Below are 19,621 nucleotides of genomic sequence, written 5' to 3'. Positions count from 1 at the left end.
CCGGCCTCTGCTGGTTGGGGAACCATCCACATCTTTCCACCCCTCCACGGGGATCGAGCTCTCCGGCAGCTGCTCCTCCTGGTCTTCCTCAGACTGAGCTTTCATTCGCACAAACTGCTCCACTGCCCTTCGGAAAGCTTTGGCCAGCACCGTATCCTGCCGGCTACGCCATGTGTCACGCAGGGGACCCTGCTCGCTGCGCCATTTGTCGTGCAGGGTCTCAGCTCCCACTCCCCGCCCAAGAACGCAGGACACGGTAAGGCCAAAAAGGAACACCCACGGAGCCATAGATAGGGGAGTCAAACCAATATATTCTCGCTGGCGGCTGGGCTGGAGACACAGGAAGCAGGATCTACATAATCTGCCTAACAGCAGTCCGCACTTGCCAGCCACCATCTTCTTGCTAGCCCCCATTTCTTTCCTGCTAGCGTAGCCACAGCCGTTATATTAGTGGCCAATGGCCTACGGGTTACAGCTGACGGCCAACTAGCCACAGCTGCTGGCATCTGATCACAGTTGATGGCCATTTACTACCCGAGCCAGCACCTTTCTATGTGAGGCCGAGAGCCTGGAAACTGCTTTTTGGGGTTTTGTCCCCACAGCCTGCTTTTTTATCTAGTGTGGGGCTGGCAATGTATTTATTCCAGAGCCTTCTTGGGTGCTCCTTTGAAGTGGGTGCCTCAGCAATCAAACTTAAGTAATACATTTGCATTACAGAAGGAAAAGCCACTGTCAGGGTTTACACTATAGTTTCCTGTTTGTAGTGATGCTGGTATAAACAAACTTACTGACCTTCCAGTCATATAAAAGTCTAGCACATATAATTACAAGTAATGTGTTTCCCTGAAAATAAGACCTAACCGGACCATCAACTCTAATGCATCTTGTGGAGCAAAATTAATATAAGACCTGGTCTTATATTACAGTAAAATAAGACCAGGTGTTATATCATATCATATCATATCATATTATATCATCAATAAAACTGGGTCTTATATTAATTTTTGCTCCAAAAGATGCATTAGAGCTGATGGTCCAGCTAGGTCTTATTTTCGGGGAAACACAGTAGTAGGCTAAATCATCTAGGTTTGTGTAAGCAGACACTCTATGAATTACACACAAAAACAACATCGCCTAATGACACATTTCTCAGAAGTATCCCCTTGTTAAGCATGCATGGCTGTAGTTAAGGACTGTCCCCATTAGCAGATACATGTGATCTTGATTTCCAGGCCCAGACAGAATCAGAACCACCTAGCCTACCACTTAATAGGCTTCCTCCTGTTACACGTGGCCTGACCATTAAAGAAAACCACTTTTAATTATGGGAAGATTCTTAATAACAGTGCTTTCCTATGTACATCTCGTTAAAGTAATACAGTTTGGATTCAGGAAATGTCCCACTGGCTGAAAAAAAAAAAGGAAAAAGGTAAAGAAAACACCTAGACATGCATGAATTGTAAAATATAGCAAAATAAAATTCCTAGAAGGGAATAATTTGGTTTCTCTATGCTTGAGGCAAAAACAAATGTACAAGTAGAGAGACAGGAATTCTGGCATATTCTACCTTTAAGTTAGAAACAAACTTGCATTGTTGATGATTCCTTCATGTGTGTGTGTTTTTTAAATAGATTCAATCACCATATAACTTGATAGTAAAAATATCGACTAAAAATAGAGTAATTTTTAGAAAGGTGAAGGTACGAAGTGGATGAAATCTTAAATATATTTTTTAAAGAATTGGTAAAGGATTCATGAATAATGGTAAATCTCATAATCTGGTACCTTCACACCAAAATGAATTCATATATTCTTTTATGCCAATTTATTTTTAGAAGCAAAGTTCAATACATATTGGGCTCAAATTTAATTTCTTTTTCTCCTAGTGATGCATTTTAGAAGTGACTTTTGTTTTCTTTGATTTCAGAATAGCTTTGAATGATTTCTTCTTACAGATACAGAAATGACTTCACAATCTTCTGTTGTTTCTTTGTTGATCCCCTAAGACTTCTAAACTCTATAAAGTAATTTTAATCTCATTTGTCTTTTTGTCTTGTCCACTTTTCTCTGTTGGACTTTGGGATTTATACAAATTTCATCAAAAGAGGGACCTCCTGCTTAAGAATAACATTCTTTTTTTTTTTCTACCTCTGTTTCTACCTAAGTTTTCTGATCCAGTCACTTTTGGTCCAGAAGCTCAAGCTCATCTTGGAGAAAAGTTATTTATTTCTCAGGTTATATGATTATATCATTTTTCTTCACCTATCAAGTGGCTTGTTGAAATAGATTTCTGGGGACTAATTTATATTAATTTTCAAGTATGACTCTGAGGGCATAAGCATTAATTGAAAGACTATTTTTAACACCTTATGCTCTCCTTTCAAAATAAATGACATTTTTCCTCGATTTAAATCAACTTTCATTTTTGACAAGGGTATTAAATATCAGGAATTATACTTCTCTATGTTTAATAATTCTCCAACAAATGCAATTAGTCTTAAGAGAATCAGGTTATAATGTGCTTTTTTTGAATTCCACAAAATAAAAGTAATTTCTGATGAGGCAGAAGACCCTGGGAAGCATGTCAGCCTTCAGCAATGAGTAGTTCACAAACACACATACACATAAAAGGGAGACATTTTTGAAGCCCATATAAACAAACCCTTAAATAATTTGGATTTAAGGTTTACAGCACCAATGCATCTAAGAACTGTTATTGATACATAAGCCTTTAGCTGCAACGAGAGCAAGTAATAATAACCTTGTTTTGATAACATGGTTTACTAAGTGCCAAGCATGGTACCTGCTTTATTTAATAATTACATGTACAACTCTATATAGGTATTCTTCTTATCCTCAATATATGTAAACTGACCCAAATAACACATCTCATATGTGGTAGAGCCAGAATTCAAATCAAGTGTTTTAATTCAAAACTTCTGATTTTAGCCCCACCTTATACCTGGATATGTAAAGGAAATGTGTTTTTAGAAGTAAGATGTGTTCCTCACAACTCTCCCACATCATCACCCTAGAGCTGAATGTGTCAGTCTGTAGGAAAGGATTCTGAGGATAGCATCTATACCAGATCAATGTTCATCAAATTCAAACTTGATTAGATAGAGAGTCCACCATCTCACCAGGAATCTGATTTGGGTTAGCTCTGCATTTTGATCCATTTTGCTGTGGAACTACAGTACTGCTACCTAACCACTCATCTTCTTTGGGCTTCTCTTTCCAAAAGAAATCAAACGATCCACCAAATATTTATTCATGAATGACTGAAATATAAACTCATAAAATGAACTAATGACCACTGCAATAAAGAAATCCAAAATTGAAAGACCCAAATCAAGATACTTGGAGAAGAAAATTCTGGCAAAAGTATAACCTTTTCTACTTCAAAAAATAAAACTACATGCTATCATTTCATAGATTGAGAGCCTTTTTCTGCCCTCCTTGTTCACTCACATATACACACCCACATACATGCACACACACAAAGTGTCAGTAGATGTTCCATCTGAGAGGAAGTTCTATTCTAGGTACGGAATTGTGACATGCGATGTACCACAGTAGGGCGTGTTTCCATAAATAGATGGGAAGGAAGGAAGAGAGAGAGAGAGAGAGAGAGAGAGAGAGAGAGAGAGAGAGAAAAGAAAGAAAAAGGTATACCTATATAATTCTGGTGTGAGGAGTTCCATCATCTATTCCACCAAGAACACCACTGTTAACCTCTTTCAGGGTAAAACAACTGTCATATTAGTAGAATTGTGAGACAAAGTATTGAGGTTTCCATTTCCTATTTTCCACACTAAAAGTGGTAATATAGCCATTCTTTGAAGTCTCTGATATTTAAACACCTGGTTTATCCTGATACATGCAAGAATTACAGTTAATGGTAAAGTTTCTTCAGGATCCTAGAAAACCACAAATAGTCTGTGTCCCCTTTTACCACTGAAGAAATTTGGAAACTTGGGTGCAACCAACCATGTCTATTTGTTTCACTTTTATTTGTGAGGTTTTATTAAAATTATCTGATAAGTGAAAGCCTACATTTACCAGTCTCAGGGATTCGTTTGATATCGTGTGGAAGAAGAAAAATATTAGCCCCAAATCCCACTCCTACTCCTGTACACAGAATGCCTGTGGGAATACATTCTGCATGTCCAACTTACCTCAACTCACACTGAGGTCAAGGACGACGCCAGGTGCGTAACAGAGGAAAGAATTGTGCCATCTGTTCTGATATATTATTCATTTAAAATATTCAGAGAATTGCCTATGTGAACAGAGGACATTAGATTGAAGCAAGGACTCCTATGCATATTCCAGCAGTGTTATATATCCTTCATGAATCAAAACAAAGTGACTAAATGAGAGGTACAGTGCATGGACCATAGTGAATGACGGGATGCATGCAGTCTTCCTTTTGAAATCGAAGTCACATTTCGCCACAGCAAGATCGGCAAGGTCAGGTATAATAAAGAAATTTAATTTTACACCACGTGTACTACAATCTTCTAAAAAAAGGTTTGTTTTTTTTCAAATATGAGTTAAGCTAAGACCTAAAATGTAATTTTTGTCTGTTCTTCAATTTATAACGTGCCAAATGGTGCCCAAAATTTTTCAGTTCTAAGGCCTACCGAGAGACTTTATATTTGGAAAATACAAGTTCTGTCATATATTATTCTCAGTTCAATAATACCAGATATCAGGTTAACAGAAAAATGAAGACTCTGATTCAGATGTGTACTAGTATGTATGTGTGCAGTGTGTGTGTATTTAATTATACATATTTATGTGTTTTATATTAATTTATATGATTAATGGATAAAAACACAAATTCAATATATTATAGCTGACAGAACAATTCTTTTAAAGATAATTTTCATAAATTAGCTAGTTGTATATAAAATGTTTCAATTAGGTTGTATATTATTAATTAGCCACCTGTGAGGAAGATAATATTTCTGTATGTATGAAGCAAGAATGAATATTGGGTCTTAAAAAACACACACACATCATGTATAAACAATGAAATAGATATCTTCGTTTGTTTCCCCTACTTAATCTTGCTACTCTAACTTCCTCATGAAAATTTCTAAGTCAAAGTCCATACTTTTTCACAAAAGGGTCATAATGCCTATTAAATCACATCATGTCAAAGCACACCTCTTTCTCACTTTTCTTACCAAACATCGTTTTTCCTCTGTTAACTAAAGTGTATTTACCACACTTTATTTACTTTAATTCTTTGTTCATTCAGAAACTATTTGTCTAACAGTTTCATTGCGATAGACCCACAAAGAAGTAAAGAAATAAACAAAGCTATGAACAATAAAAATAGTTGTCTCAAAGTCCATGCAGAAGCTTATGATGTGTCTGTCAAACATTTTGGGGGGTCAGCAGTGCATGAGTGGCTGTAACAAAGAGAACCAGGAAACTAACAATATCCAGCATGGCATAGTAACTTAGGACCAGGTAAATCCACCCTACCTAGCTACAAACTTCACAGATATTCCAATGTGTGCAATTAGAATTGGTAACAGTGTTGTGAACAACTGTCTGTGAACAACTGAAACAACTTGGGAGGAATTGTGTCCGTTTGATGCTCCACTGTAATCCCAGCCTCTAGAATAGTAAGCATTTATTATTTAGCAAATATTTATTGACCTCCAGTCACAAAGTAAACATTCTGTGTTAGGTATATTTTGCATTAGAAGGCAGGAAAGTACATGTATACCATGTTTCCCCGAAAATAAGACCGGGTCTTATATTAAGCTTTGCTCCAAAAGACACGCATTAGGGCTTATGTTCAGGGGATGTCATCCTGAAAAACCATGCCAGGGCTTATTTTTTGGTTAGGTCTTATTTTCAGGGAAACATGGTAGTTACATATATGTACACTTGTGGGTCTGTTTGGTCTGTGATGTTAAACATTTCATCACATGTGTAAAAAATAAAGGAGAGATAAACATCCATTTCTGAAGAATGCGTTTTTTTTCTTTCATTTCTGACATTTTACTAACCCATTAAAATGATCAAAATGATGAGCAGTGAAACCCTTACGTAAACGTTAACCATTAGTATTACTTACATTATTTCCTGAAGTTTCATCTCCCTAATGATCAGGGAGCTCTAACTTACTCCATGCTTGTTTCTAATTGGCCATGTTTTTCAAAACTACCCGTTTGCCTTTTCAGCTTTCAGCAGCTTTAGAATATCTGCCCTGATTTATCTATTTTGGAAATAAATTGCATGCTATCATTAATAGCTATGATTATAGATCTGATAGCATTTTCAGAACCAGGGACATGATTTGGTCTGATTTATCTGGATTTCTGGATGTGCTGCTTCGTTTGCTTGACAAGTGGCCTATGTGTGAGCTCGGCTGGATCCTGGTAGATGTATTGTTCCTACAAATTGAAATAGACTTGCTTCTTTCTTCCCGGAAAGATTTATTTTGAAGTGGCATGGCTTCTACAAAGGCACCCATTCTCTTAAGGGAATGATGCCCTCTGTTTAAGTAGGGATAAATGTAAGGTTTTATATCGTCTTCCGTTATTACTCATCTGCATTTTAAAGAAATCATAGCCTCATACACAGAATCTATTGTTTCCTCCACACTGCCTGATTTCCTGAGCTAATTCTCCAACCAAAGGTCAAGCAGCCATCTACCTGACCACCCTCAGGAATGGTGCAGCACTCTTTTTCTCTCAGGAGGACATCAGTTGAGCTGTTTCCAAAACTAAAATTATTAAATTATCCTTTTTCAATCAATTGAGAATGTGCATTACTTTTTGACTCATGCTGTCCATTCAAGTTCCACACAAAATCAGTCTTACCTCTCCGTATCTGAGCAAACCTTACCTCACTGGGTTAATTTAAGCATGACCTTCACTGAGAAATACCAGCTGACCCGTACCCCTAATGATCAGGGAGCTCTAACTTACTTGCAGGGTATGTAGACCCTCCTCAGAGATAGCTAACTGATGAATAGGAGCACAATTTCGCACTTCTGTTACAACTTAGTGGAGAGGCTATCTGTACTTTGATAATTTGTTTATCTATTAGAATTCAGAGAAACATTCTTTTTTTTTTTTTTTTTTTTTCAGAGAAACATTCTTTTATGAAGGGTCTGATACTGGGAACTCCAGTTATATTCATCTCCATCTCCTCCTTTGTCAGAATTTTTCCTTTGGCAAGTTCTTAAGTGAGCTTAAGAAAAGAAATTTAAATAAACAAAAAGATCGATTTCAAAGTGGGCTGTATCAGGCGCCCTAGTGAAGCTCTGTCCCCAAGGGGGCTCTGTCTCCTCCACTTCTCAACTCGCCTTGCCTGTTAGTGTAGGAGCTTCATTTCATCACCAACAAATGCACTCTCCCTTCTGTTACCAAGATGTTACACTGCCTGAAAGGACACCAATCAGCAGGGCAAAGGACATGGCATTGCTGGACAGGCCCAACACAACTGCATGGGATAGAGAGGAGACGTTCTCAAACAGAACAAGATCTAGGCAAGCCACCTAGCTCTATTACAAAGGGATGCAAAATTTTAGGATAAATGAATAAATAGGGAAAGAATGTCACCTGTGTCCCATACAGTCCCCAGATCTAGCTTTGGTTAACAAGTAGAAATGGTAAAACTTCCATTTTCTTTTTGGAGTGTTTGACAGTGAAGGGCAGCTCAATATTTGTAGAAGTGACATTACACATTGGTCCCTTCTCTGACGTAATACCATTGTCATTTCCTGCGCCTGGAAGACTTCTCATTCAATAAAGTTGGGGAATGGATACAGAGGTGGGACTCAAATAATGAGGGAGATAAAAGATTCCCAATTGAGCAAGACTCTGGCATGCCAAATTTCAAGAACAGGCAAGTGTGTAAGCACGAACCTAGCGTTCAGTACAGGATTATATCAGAAGAATAAAAATCCTACAGATGGCATTACAGCATAACTTAGGTAATCTAAACTCATTTCATTATTGAGACAAAGTTTGTTTCCACAGAAGGATTTCTAAATATTCCGAACACTTGATTCTTTTAAACCATAAAAGGTGATTTGGGTTCATATGTCACACTCTAATGACACACACACACACACACACACACACACACACACACACACACCGTTAAGTCTAGGAGATAAGTGCCTCACGTAAATGACCTGGTCTTAGCTCTCATGATACTTCACTCTCAGTGACTGGCCCCCAATATTTGCTCAGAAAATGTTAAATCAAAAGACTGAAAATCTTGGGTTTTCAAAAGCCTGACCATTTCTCGACATCCATGTTCTTCCTTGTGTAATTTAGCAAATCAATCCATGAAATTTGTATCAGATCCTTTTTACAGTTTTTGTTTCCCTTTAGAAACAAAGCACATTTTCAGAACTGCAAACTGATAAAAGTACATTCTAACAGCATTTATGGCCATGTTTAATTTGTCAAGGAATTTCCACGTCGTGACATTTTCCCCTAAACCAATCTGATCCTCATGGTTTATCAGATGGTGGAATGGGCTCACTATAAGGCCTTAGGAAGATTCCTAAACTCTTCTGTTTCAGTGATTTAGCTGGAACTTATTTCACTCTCCCATCCTGATTTCTGGCTGGGAACAACGTTGAAATGCATAAAATACTGCTGACAGCAAAAACATACTTCCTGTCTAAAATGTGCCAAACAAGAACGACGAGAAACAAGAATGCCTGATATATAAAGTATACCGCTTAATTTAAAAGCCTTTCTGTCGTACAGAATCCTTTTAATTACTGCTGTGAACTGCTTCTCTTATGATCTTTCATGTGTACTGCCATCTGTTTTTAAAATATCTCATGATCTTGAAATAACATTGCATGCAATTCACTGTCTTTTATTCAGTCCGTGGGGACAATGCGAAAGACTCCACACAGTGTGACCACAAACCTCACTGCTTCTACGAAAGAAGGAAAACAAAGTCAACTACAGAAACCCAGCATGTTCTCTAACTGCATCTGGAACGTAGCCTCTGGATTAATAAACTGTGGGAAACAGGCTTGCCACTAATTAGTTGTATGACATTAGGTACAGATCCTGTATCTTGCGGATCTTCAGTTTTCTCTCTTGTGTAAAGAAGGGATAGACTTGATGAATACTAAAGGAATTCCTACGTAGAACTGAGATATCTCTGAGTCGTGGACACTAATATTGTGGAGTGACACCTACACCTCCCTAGGAGTTCTTGCTCTGTCTGCAAACACACACAGACATAAAGACACACACTATTAAATCAAGGCTTTGACATAATCACAAAACGAAATTTTTGCTCACTATTTAATTCCAGGCTTGATTTTACGGCACCCAGACTTTTTTTTTTTTTTTCCTTTCTCTTTTTTTTTGGTTACTGACAGAATATTGTAGTAGAAAAATGTGAACAAAAGTAATTCTAATTCATTGCACACAAAAAATACCCACGTGTGTGTGTTATTGTGTTACTGTATGTTATGTGACATGATGGATCGTAAGAACGCATTACCTCAACAACAATCAAAACTCAACTACATGAAGGGCCCACAAAGTGAAGGAAGTGGGACTAATCCTTGTTTATGTCTTATTAGAGCTTACAGCTTTGCCTTGCTCATAGTAGATGGTAAATAAATACTTAAAGCTCTTTAGAATTTTGTGATTCAGTGATTATTTGAGTAGAAGGGGTAAGTTAACACATGTCAAAATAGTGGACTGCTCAGTGCCAGATACATAAACTTTACTTTTAATTAAGTAGTCTTTCTGAACAAAAAAAATTTCAAAAGTGGTTTAAAATGCCCAGCTTTTTATTTCTTTCTGGGATTATGTTGTGAACATTCTAAGGAAATGATTAAAAAATATAGATGTATAAAAACGATCAAAGCAGGGATTTATAATAGCAAAAAATTTTATATAATTTGTTAAAACCCAGGTTGGTTAAGGTAATCATAAGACATGTATATGATGCATTTTTAAAAGGGTAATAATATATGTAATAGCTATTGTTAAGTAAACTAAAACGTAGAATAAAAATTGTATAGTTATTGCCTGACACTGATTTAAATTTTTTTAGATATACAATTTGCTTATATAATACATTAAAATTTTATATATAGTAAAATATTTGCTTATTTTATCATATGATTCATTAATTATTATATTATATTGCAATTAACAAAGTTAATATATTATACATAAATAACATATAGTAAAATGAACTATACACTATACATAAGTGACAAATAAAAATTCTATAATATTAACATTAGCTCTCTTTGGTTGTACAACTATGGGTAGATTTTATTTTTCATAAGCATTACAAATTTTCTCTGCATAAACATTAAAAGGAGACTTTTCTCCTGACTCTTTTTTTTTTTAACATACTTCCATTTCAATTTTCATACTGCTACTCACTATTTATGGGGCATGAACAACTCAAGTTTTCTTCTTTTTCTGCACTGCAAAATGAAGGGAGAGGCTCAGCTGAAAGTTACTTGGACCGATGACCTAATCAAAGAAGTGAACTAGTCAAATGGAGCAGGTCACCCAACAAGTACTTAACCCTTGTGGAAACACAGATTGAAATATCATATTAATTCCAGAAGAATGCAAGTATACATACCATCCATTCATTATGGTGCAGAAGGTACAAACTGAAATGTTTACCAAGAATGCACATATTGCAAGGAATGCAGATGTGCACTACTAGCCACGAAGCACAAGAGAGGCCATAGGACTGAAGAGGAATCTGGCTTTCCAACCTTGGAAAGCACATCTTTCAAGTGTCCAAAAGGTACAGACCCAAGTAGCCCCTGCTGACTGTTGCCAAGTGGAAATGTGGATTCTGCATTGCCAGGTCACTGGCAAGAAATCCAGAATATTTAGAAGGTTTGCAGTGCTGAACACCAACTACATTGCTAACTTTTGTCTTTGCTATTATTTTTAGCACCCTGATAGCCATAATTTTGTGTGTGATATTTTGTGTGTAATAATATAGGACTAGTAACGCCAAAAGCATGGAAAGGAATGAGAAAGGACATTTACCAGATCTAGAAACAGAATCCTAGACTACTTTGTTTTGACCAAAACAGGACCCTCAATTGAGGGACACAGGCACTCATGGTGACATCACAGGGAAGAAGCCAGTGGAATAAAACCCTGATGTCACTTTCCTCCCTCCTCTGTATCTCCAGCCTGAGCTCCCCATTAGGCAAGTCCAGGGAAGCCATCCATTGGGGGCCCACTGATGTTGTCATACAGGTCGCCTCCTGTGCAGAGAGCAGGATGAACAAGGTCAGAGAGAGAGGACCTGGAGGGTAAGAGAGAATACCTGACACAAATCCTAAATTACAGTTAATAAAGTATTCAAGCCAGAATCTATGTCAACAGCACTTTGTACCTTTCATGTAGCCTGCACTTTTTCATTCCATCCAGTATATTTATAACCAAATACAACCATTTGGCCAAAGTGTAACCAAAGATAGATTAATGTATGACTTTATGGCACCACAATCCAACAGGCTGTTAAACAGCATGATTGAATTAAAGGTCTTGAAAATGGCATAACTAATGGCACTGTCTTAGGAAAAAAAAAATAGTGCTAATGCAGAGGTTCATGAAATGTGTATGAACCGTATAACATATTCATGCCCTATTACTGAGAATTTCAAAGTGTCTCACTGCTCAAGATAATAGGCCTTGATTCAATTCAGTCTGATGTGGCATGAATTTCATGTGCTAATTAGTAAAGCATTTCTTAATGATTAAGGGGGAAAAAAATCAGATAACATTTCATTGGAAACCCAACTGGCAGAGATAAAACATAGCTACAACTGAGGTTAGAATGAATGCCATTCATTTTGAATTCAGGTGTCTTAATTATGATAATTAATGATTGTATTCTCTCTATAAATGGATTCAACCAACATAATAAGCATATGGTAATTAAAGTGGATTTTTTTAGAGTAGGAAATTCAAACAAATGACATTAATAATAATCATGTCCTTTTTTATGATTAAGTTTAGTTTTTCCATCAAAGTCTGTTTTCTCCTTTAGTCATTTATGAGTTTTACATATTGCCAATACTTTAATAACAAGACTATTTGTAGGAGTTGATATCTGTTGACATTGGATTTCTGGCAAGAATGCAAATTATTTCCTATTCATTGAAGTTACAGACAGTGAATCCTGCTCTCAATAAGCACTATGAAAGTTTGTTTAAAAATAGTGTTGAATTTGTCAGACTCCAGAAGGTTAAAAAAGAAGTAACTGACCCAGTATATAAAGGTTAATATGGATAGCATTACATAATGATGATTACATGAAATTTGATAGGTCTTTTAAATTCCGAATATCCTGAGTATAATCTAATCCCAGGAAATGGTTTTTAAAAGCTTATATGGATGGATCTTGAGAGTATAATGCTAAGTGAAATAAGTCAGACTTGAAAAAGCAGAGAACCCTATGATTTCACTGATATGTGGTATATAAACCAAAAAGAACAAGACAAACAAATGAGAAACAAAAACTCATAGACACAGACAATAATTTAGTGGTTACCAGAGGGTAAGGGGGTGGGGAGTGGGTGATGAGGGTAAAGGGGATCAAATATATGGTGATGGAAAAAGAACTGACTCTGGGTGGTGAACACACAATGGGATTTATAGACGATGTAATACAGAATTGTACACTTGAAATCTATGTAAATTTACTAACAATTGTCACCCCAATAAATTTAATTAAAAAAAAAAGCTCATATTGTATTTTTTTTAATTCAGGTTTATTGGGGTGACAATTGTTAGTAAAGTTATACAGATTTCAGGTGTACAATTCTGTAATACATCACCTATATATCACATTGTGTGTTCACCACCCAGAGTCAGTTCTCTTTCCATCACCATATATTTGATCCTTTTTACCCTCATCTACCACCCTGGCCCCCCTTATCTTCTGGTAAAATATTGTCTGTGTCTATGAGTTTGTTTCTTCATTTGTTTTTCTTGTTCTTTTGTTGTTTTCAGTTTTATATACCACATATCAGTGAAATCATACAGTTCTCTACTTTTTCTGACTTATTTCGCTTAGCCTTATAATCTCAAGATTCATCCATGTTGTCGCAAATGGCACTATTTCATCTTTTCTTATGGCAGAATAGTATTCTATGGTGTATATATACCACATCTTCTTAATCCAATCATCCATTGAAGGACACTTTGGTTGTTTCCATGTCTTGGTCACCATACATAAAGCTGCAAAAAGCTCACATTGTTATTGCAGGGTTTTTCACACAGACACATACTTATTCAGACTTCATCACCTCTTGCCTGGCCTACTGGTAAGTGCTCTGCCTCCATTATCTTCCACCTCCATTCCTACATCTGTTATTCAATACTTCTTCCTCATTTTAGTTGTTATTAAAGCATCTCCTAGAAAAGATGTGAACCTTCTCTTCCAGTCTCATCTCCCACTTTTACCTATTTGTACCTTACTTTTCAGGTCAATTTGCTTAGTTGTTCATAGGTCTTTCACTCTTCTGTCACCTTGGAAGTCCCGTCCTCCTTCCTTCACCTAATTTGTCTCCATCCTTTGGAAAGATGTTTGCAGACCTCCTGAAAGACCTTTCAGAAATAGCTCTTTGGAATTGAGTGATCTCTGATTTGAATATTACAGTAAATACATTCACACTTTCTTCCTCCCAAGACTGTGAGATGCTTGAATACAGCTCTCCTTTCCTCTCCCCAATGACTAAAACATATTTTGGCATAAAAGAAATGTTTAAACAATATCTTCAGTAATAACATAGATCAATCAATTGCCTACACCTTGATAAAACAAGAAAGGTCGCTTTAAGGAATCGTATTATTCACTATTTAAGAATACTTAATAAGATTTACTCTCCTATATTTAGAAGAGTATGAGATTCATCCTATATTGCTCTGGTTCTCTGTGTTCTTGGACAACAATCAACCACTAATCTACCAAGAGAGGGGGATTGAATGCTATGGGAAGGGGGTGGGAGTAGGTGAAGAGATGATCATGAGATATTGTTCCCAAGTTCCCAAACAAACTTACTGGTAGAGGCAAAGGAAAACTCCAGCTCACAAATTGTCTATGAAAAAAAAAAAAGAAAGATTACATTTTTTTTGCTATTTTGCAAAGAGAAGATTTGCCAATTTCAGTTCTGGGTGGTGGCCCAAAGAGAATTATAGAGAAACAGATGCTGGTCAAAGGAATGGAGAGACTGCTCCAAAGCAGGAGAGAGAGGACGCTGTGACCCTATTTACTAATACAGAGCTGGAGTTTAAGCAACTTCATAAACAAATGGACACATCCATCAGCTCAAAGTGTAAATTCATTCACTCCTCAATGCACTTTTGCTGATTATCTAAAACCTCAAGTTGCAGAAAAATTTTCTCTGACTTTCAGGCAAATAACCAATCAGGGTGAATCCCAATGGACAGTGAGAGTGAAAGTTCCCGTATGTTCCATGTGTGAAAAAATGGACATGCAAAGATGTTTGAGGGGCCATAAGGGTAGACTGTGAGAAACTGCAATTATTCCATTTCCTTTCTATTCCATAGAAAATGGTATCTATTATTAGGATGTTTTTATATGGAAACCACACTAATCTGTTACTTTAATCAAGCTGGCCTAAACCATTCCTGAATCCATAATTTCTACGTATTGATGTTGGGTAACTATATTTGCTTTTAACATGTTTCACATGCCTTCACCATCGTCTTATACAAGAGAATGATATTTCTAGATTTATTTATGAATCCCATAAAATATAAATATTGTGCACACAGAGCAATTAAGTTATAGAAATTAAATTACTTTCAAAACCAAAGTCTACACCGAATTAATACTGATTATTATCCTTTTATGTCATGATGATACTCATTGAGGGAGCCATCAGCGAGGGAAAGGATGGTATTGGGATTTTTATTTTAACCATTCCAGCACAGCACGTTTTTATGTAAATATATTTCTTTCTTATCATTCTGTCTTAACGTAATATAATTTAACCGCAGCAGCATTAAGTTCTGGATTTTTGCCACAGCTTACGTTTTGTGTACTTTTAGTCTACACTGTACTATCATTAAATTAATCACTTCAAGGTGATTGACATTTCCTTTATCTGTAAGACTTTTCCTAAAACTAAATCTACAACACAAAAATATGCCATCAAATGCATGTTGGAATCCATGGCTACAGTCGCTGTTACCTAATTTTAATACAGTGGAAGACATGTCTGTGAGCACATAGAATCCAGAACATTTTAGCAAAGATGTTGCCAATTCAAAAATGAAAATAAATTTTTATTTGTATTGTACTGCACGGAAAGCTAGCAGGGCTCAAAATCCCTCCCTGTGGTACAGGAAAGTGAGGATATGCCATTCTCAGGGCCTTTGTGACCAAGATTGCCAATATCCTTAGCTGCTATAGATTAATCCTGACAAACTGATCACTGAACATCTTCCTTTACTAATAACGAAAAATTCATAAACCACAGAATTGTTGCTATTGAGATGTTCACTCTGGTTTCCTTTTCTGAAAATAAAAATAAAAAGAAACCTGAGGAAAGACAAGACCAAAGTCCTAAAACAAAGACACACAACATCGTTGTTTTCTTTCTTTCCTATGAAGCAGCTTCTATCTATTTGAAGTTGCTTTGCAAAGACAGAAGTATGAGTTAGGGGCCAATAAATTGTGCGGTTTCCCAGCTCAGTTCCTCTGCCTTTGCAAGAGGAATTTCCCTTGATAGCTAACGCGTTCTACAGGCCATAATTCTTGCTTTTCCACCCACGTACACTTTTACATAAAACAAGAAAGACTACCACTGCATGTACTTGAGACCAGTCAAAATGTAGTGCTGAGGAAGTTATTCTGTAGTTTTCTAACTTTACTTCCCCTTTTCTCTGCTGAATCATACAGAATGCGTGCTCTGAGTTGTCGATCTATCCATCACAACAGCTCTCTGAGGCACGGCTCTGTGGGAAGAGGTTGGCCTGGCTTTTCATATTACATTTCCTGATCATGAGTGACACCATCTTCCTCATCCTCATTAGCTTTCCTGACGCAATTGAAATCTTGGTCATTTCTTGCCTGAAATGCTTTGGGGCCACCTAGCAAGGAGGTCAATGCTTTCATCTTCATTTCCTGGATATTTCTTCCATCACGTGCTTAAGATGTTTCTAGCAATGCTAACTGCACATGATTGAAATACACTGGTTGATGGTCTAAACTGCAGCACAGCCCATTGGTGAAAGGGTAGCTTTTTACTCCAGTGGGCAAAAATACAATTTAAACATCTTAGAAGTGCAGTTTTCAGTAAAATCAGTACCAAATGGGGTGTGTGGAAATATAACTGAACCACTTGAATCTTTCTGCTCAAGAGTAACTTGAATGCCAAGCTTTAGGGGATTACATTTTACTATTTTCTCAGTGTGAGTTAGAATGTACAGCAAGTGCTGTTATTATGGCAATAATAACATTAGTCTTCAAGGATATAAAACATAAGCACAAAACATAGCAATGTTAACCGTGAGTAGAGTTCATCTCATCTCTTCCTATGGATAAACTCCCTGCAGAACTTGAATAATAATGGTGACAATGAGGGTAGAAAGTGCTAGCAAGCAGTCACTGTCACAGGCATCGTTCAAAAAGTTGCGTGTATACCATGTTATTAAGTGAACACTTCACAAAATCACAGAACTGTTGATATAATGTTAAGGCACACGAGAAAGAGGAGTAACAGGAATTGTCCAGAGATTGAGGACTTCATACTGGAGTCAACAACTGAGTGTGGCTGTGAATCATTTTGGTTTGAAGAAGAGGTATGCATTTTCTGTTTCACATGAGATATCCTAACCGGTTAAACAGAAGCAGTTATGATGTGGGAATTCTGCCCGTTGCAGAGTATGTCTATTCTGATTGCAGAACTGGGAAAATAACCTCAGGATGGGTTCAAAGAACCACTGAACCCACAGGGAGACAGACCTGAGCTAAAACTGGGTTGAGCACTTGGTCTCCATAAGCACCACCTCAAATGGTGGACCACACTGATGTTTTAGGTCTCCTGGAATTAGTGTCAGTTTACAGCCCATCAATCCTTGAGGAGTCTGATTATTTCCTTTTCCCCAATGCCTGATAAAAAACAAACAAACAACAACAACAACAAAACCTAGGTCCCTTTGGGGAACACTAAGAGTAATATTAATGTATAAAGTTTTGGCAGTGTAGCTATGTCTTTCCTCAGGAAGACCCAGCTTCTCTTTCATTCAAGGGGTACTGGGTCTGTAAACTGATGAAAGTCTGAGAGCTGATTGAGGGGCTCTCGCACCGTTTTGATGATTCAAGTTAGAATTTAGTTCATTTGCCCGAGAATTCTTCTTTTTATACAGATCAAATGAAAATTTAGTAGACTGCCCATCTATTTCTTTTCTAGAGACACGATGGCAAACTAGTTGATGCCATAGGTCTGTGCGAGTCAGACTATTGTGATTACTGTTTTGACTCTGCAGTCTTTATGGTAACTACACCCACCGTGTCTTTGGTGATCAATTGCTGCCTCTTGACCCCTGCCATCCCAGGATCCAATTATCCCTATTGCATTTAAGTATCCTAGTTCAATGACAGCAGTTCCCACTGTAATTTCAGAGAAGACTGAGTACAGAGCTTTTGCACTAATGCTGTGGCTCCCCTCACAAATTTGTTTCTCACAGGGGAAAGGTGTGTCCTCTGGACCCTCACAGGGTAGGTCCAAGTCTTACTTGATAAATCCACTCTAACACTCTGATCTCCCTAAGCCTTGGGGTCCCTCCCACTGTATAGTATACCAGGGCTGTTTTAATATGTCAGCCTCACTTAGGTCACCTTTTTATCCATGTTTTGGCCAAACAACCAAACAAATGTTAGAGCTCTTTGCGCTACAACATCAAATCCAGAATGTCTGCTTAGGGGACACATATCAACAAGTGCAGCCTGAGTCTATTTTATGTTCCTTAACCATTACCCTACATCCATAATATCTATTCCAACCCATACTCCCCAGGTTTTTGCATGCAAAGAAGTTCACGTGTACGTATTCAGTGGATCTGTATGTGTTGGCCAGTTAAGAAACGAAATATAGGGATAGCCTTTTTTTCTTTTTGTTCCCCTTTATTTGGTGATAGTTCTTAATATGTTCTCTTCTTATGTCCTTTTAAGATTAAAATACTGAGAAAATTTATATCTGATGAGTTTAGTTTGGTTGGAATTCTTATCCTTCTATACGTGTGTGGGGTTTAGGTCACCTTTATTGAGACCACTAGTCTTGCACTTTTCATCATTACCTCTCCTCTGACTTATGAACTCTTGAAGGAAATGTACTTTTTCTTTTGTGAATTGCTATTTTAAGATGTATCAGGTTAATTCAGAAAAGTAAAAAGTACAAAGAGCCAATAGGATATGAGAAGACTGAAGCAATTCTCAACTTTACTAACAATCATATAAATACCAATAAATAAATATAGACACCATTTCCCTTCAAATTATGCACATACACACACAGATTAACTAAGACAGTGAAGAAAAGGAAGATCTCTCATACACCAATGGTGAAATGTAATGTAATATAAAGTTCCCAGAAGAAACATGGCTCATTTGTCATTTATTTTGATAGTAGTTCTGTAAATATCATATTCAGTGATAATCTTTGCAGACCTATGAATAATGTCCAAAAATTGAAATAGTAAAAACGTCAAGTAAATCCACATGGTACAATATAATGCTTCAAATATAAAGCCAATTTTAAAGACTATATAAGGAAATGTACAAACCATCTTTAGGTACAAAAACAAAATCACATAGGTCATTCAGTTTTGCAAAGAATATATGTTTATATGCATAAAAATGGATAATATATATCAACATATTAATGGATGATGCTTCTGGGAATTGAAAATATTAGTAAGTTTCTTCTTCTTTTTAAAAGAATTCCATAGTTTTTAATCTTAATGTTTCGCAATGAGCATATATTGGAAAGACAACCAACAACATCCCTAGAATGGAAACTTCCGTCATTTATTCTGAGTTTCAGAAGTTTTATCCTAAGCTCTTCTTTTGCAAATTTCTATCCACTTGAATTATAAGTACATGCACAAATTCTTCATGTTTTAGCCTAGGTTCCTCCAAAAAGCAAAGCCAGAGACAAGGGTTTTCATGTATGTAATTTACACTTGGAAACTATCCCAAGGAACGGTTTTCAGGGAATTGAAAGAAGGAAAGAGGAAGGAGAGAAATCAAATTCAAACGTGTCCTATGGATCTGGTGACCACTGTAAACAACTGGCGTACACAAACAAAGAGGCTTCATTTGGGAGCCTCGTAGGAGCCGTGCAGAACGCATCTCAGAACTCCCCCAGTAGAAGGAAAAGAGGAGTATCTATAAACCAGCACCCAGTCAGGAGTGGTCACCTGCAGTGTTAATGCCTTCAGATGTCCAGGTTTGCATATGCAGCAGTACTTTGTGTAGCTGTCTGCCACAGCAACATCTAGAGTGAAAAAACTGGGCCAAGACGATGCACAGTGGAGAGTATGAGTCTTTCCAAGGACGCTTCCCGTTGACTGCTATAACT

The sequence above is a fragment of the Rhinolophus hipposideros genome (genome assembly GCF_964194185.1).
Source record: "Rhinolophus hipposideros genome assembly, chromosome: 21".
In the NCBI taxonomy this organism is placed as follows: domain Eukaryota; kingdom Metazoa; phylum Chordata; class Mammalia; order Chiroptera; family Rhinolophidae; genus Rhinolophus; species Rhinolophus hipposideros.
This window is presented reverse-complemented; position numbering follows the sequence as displayed.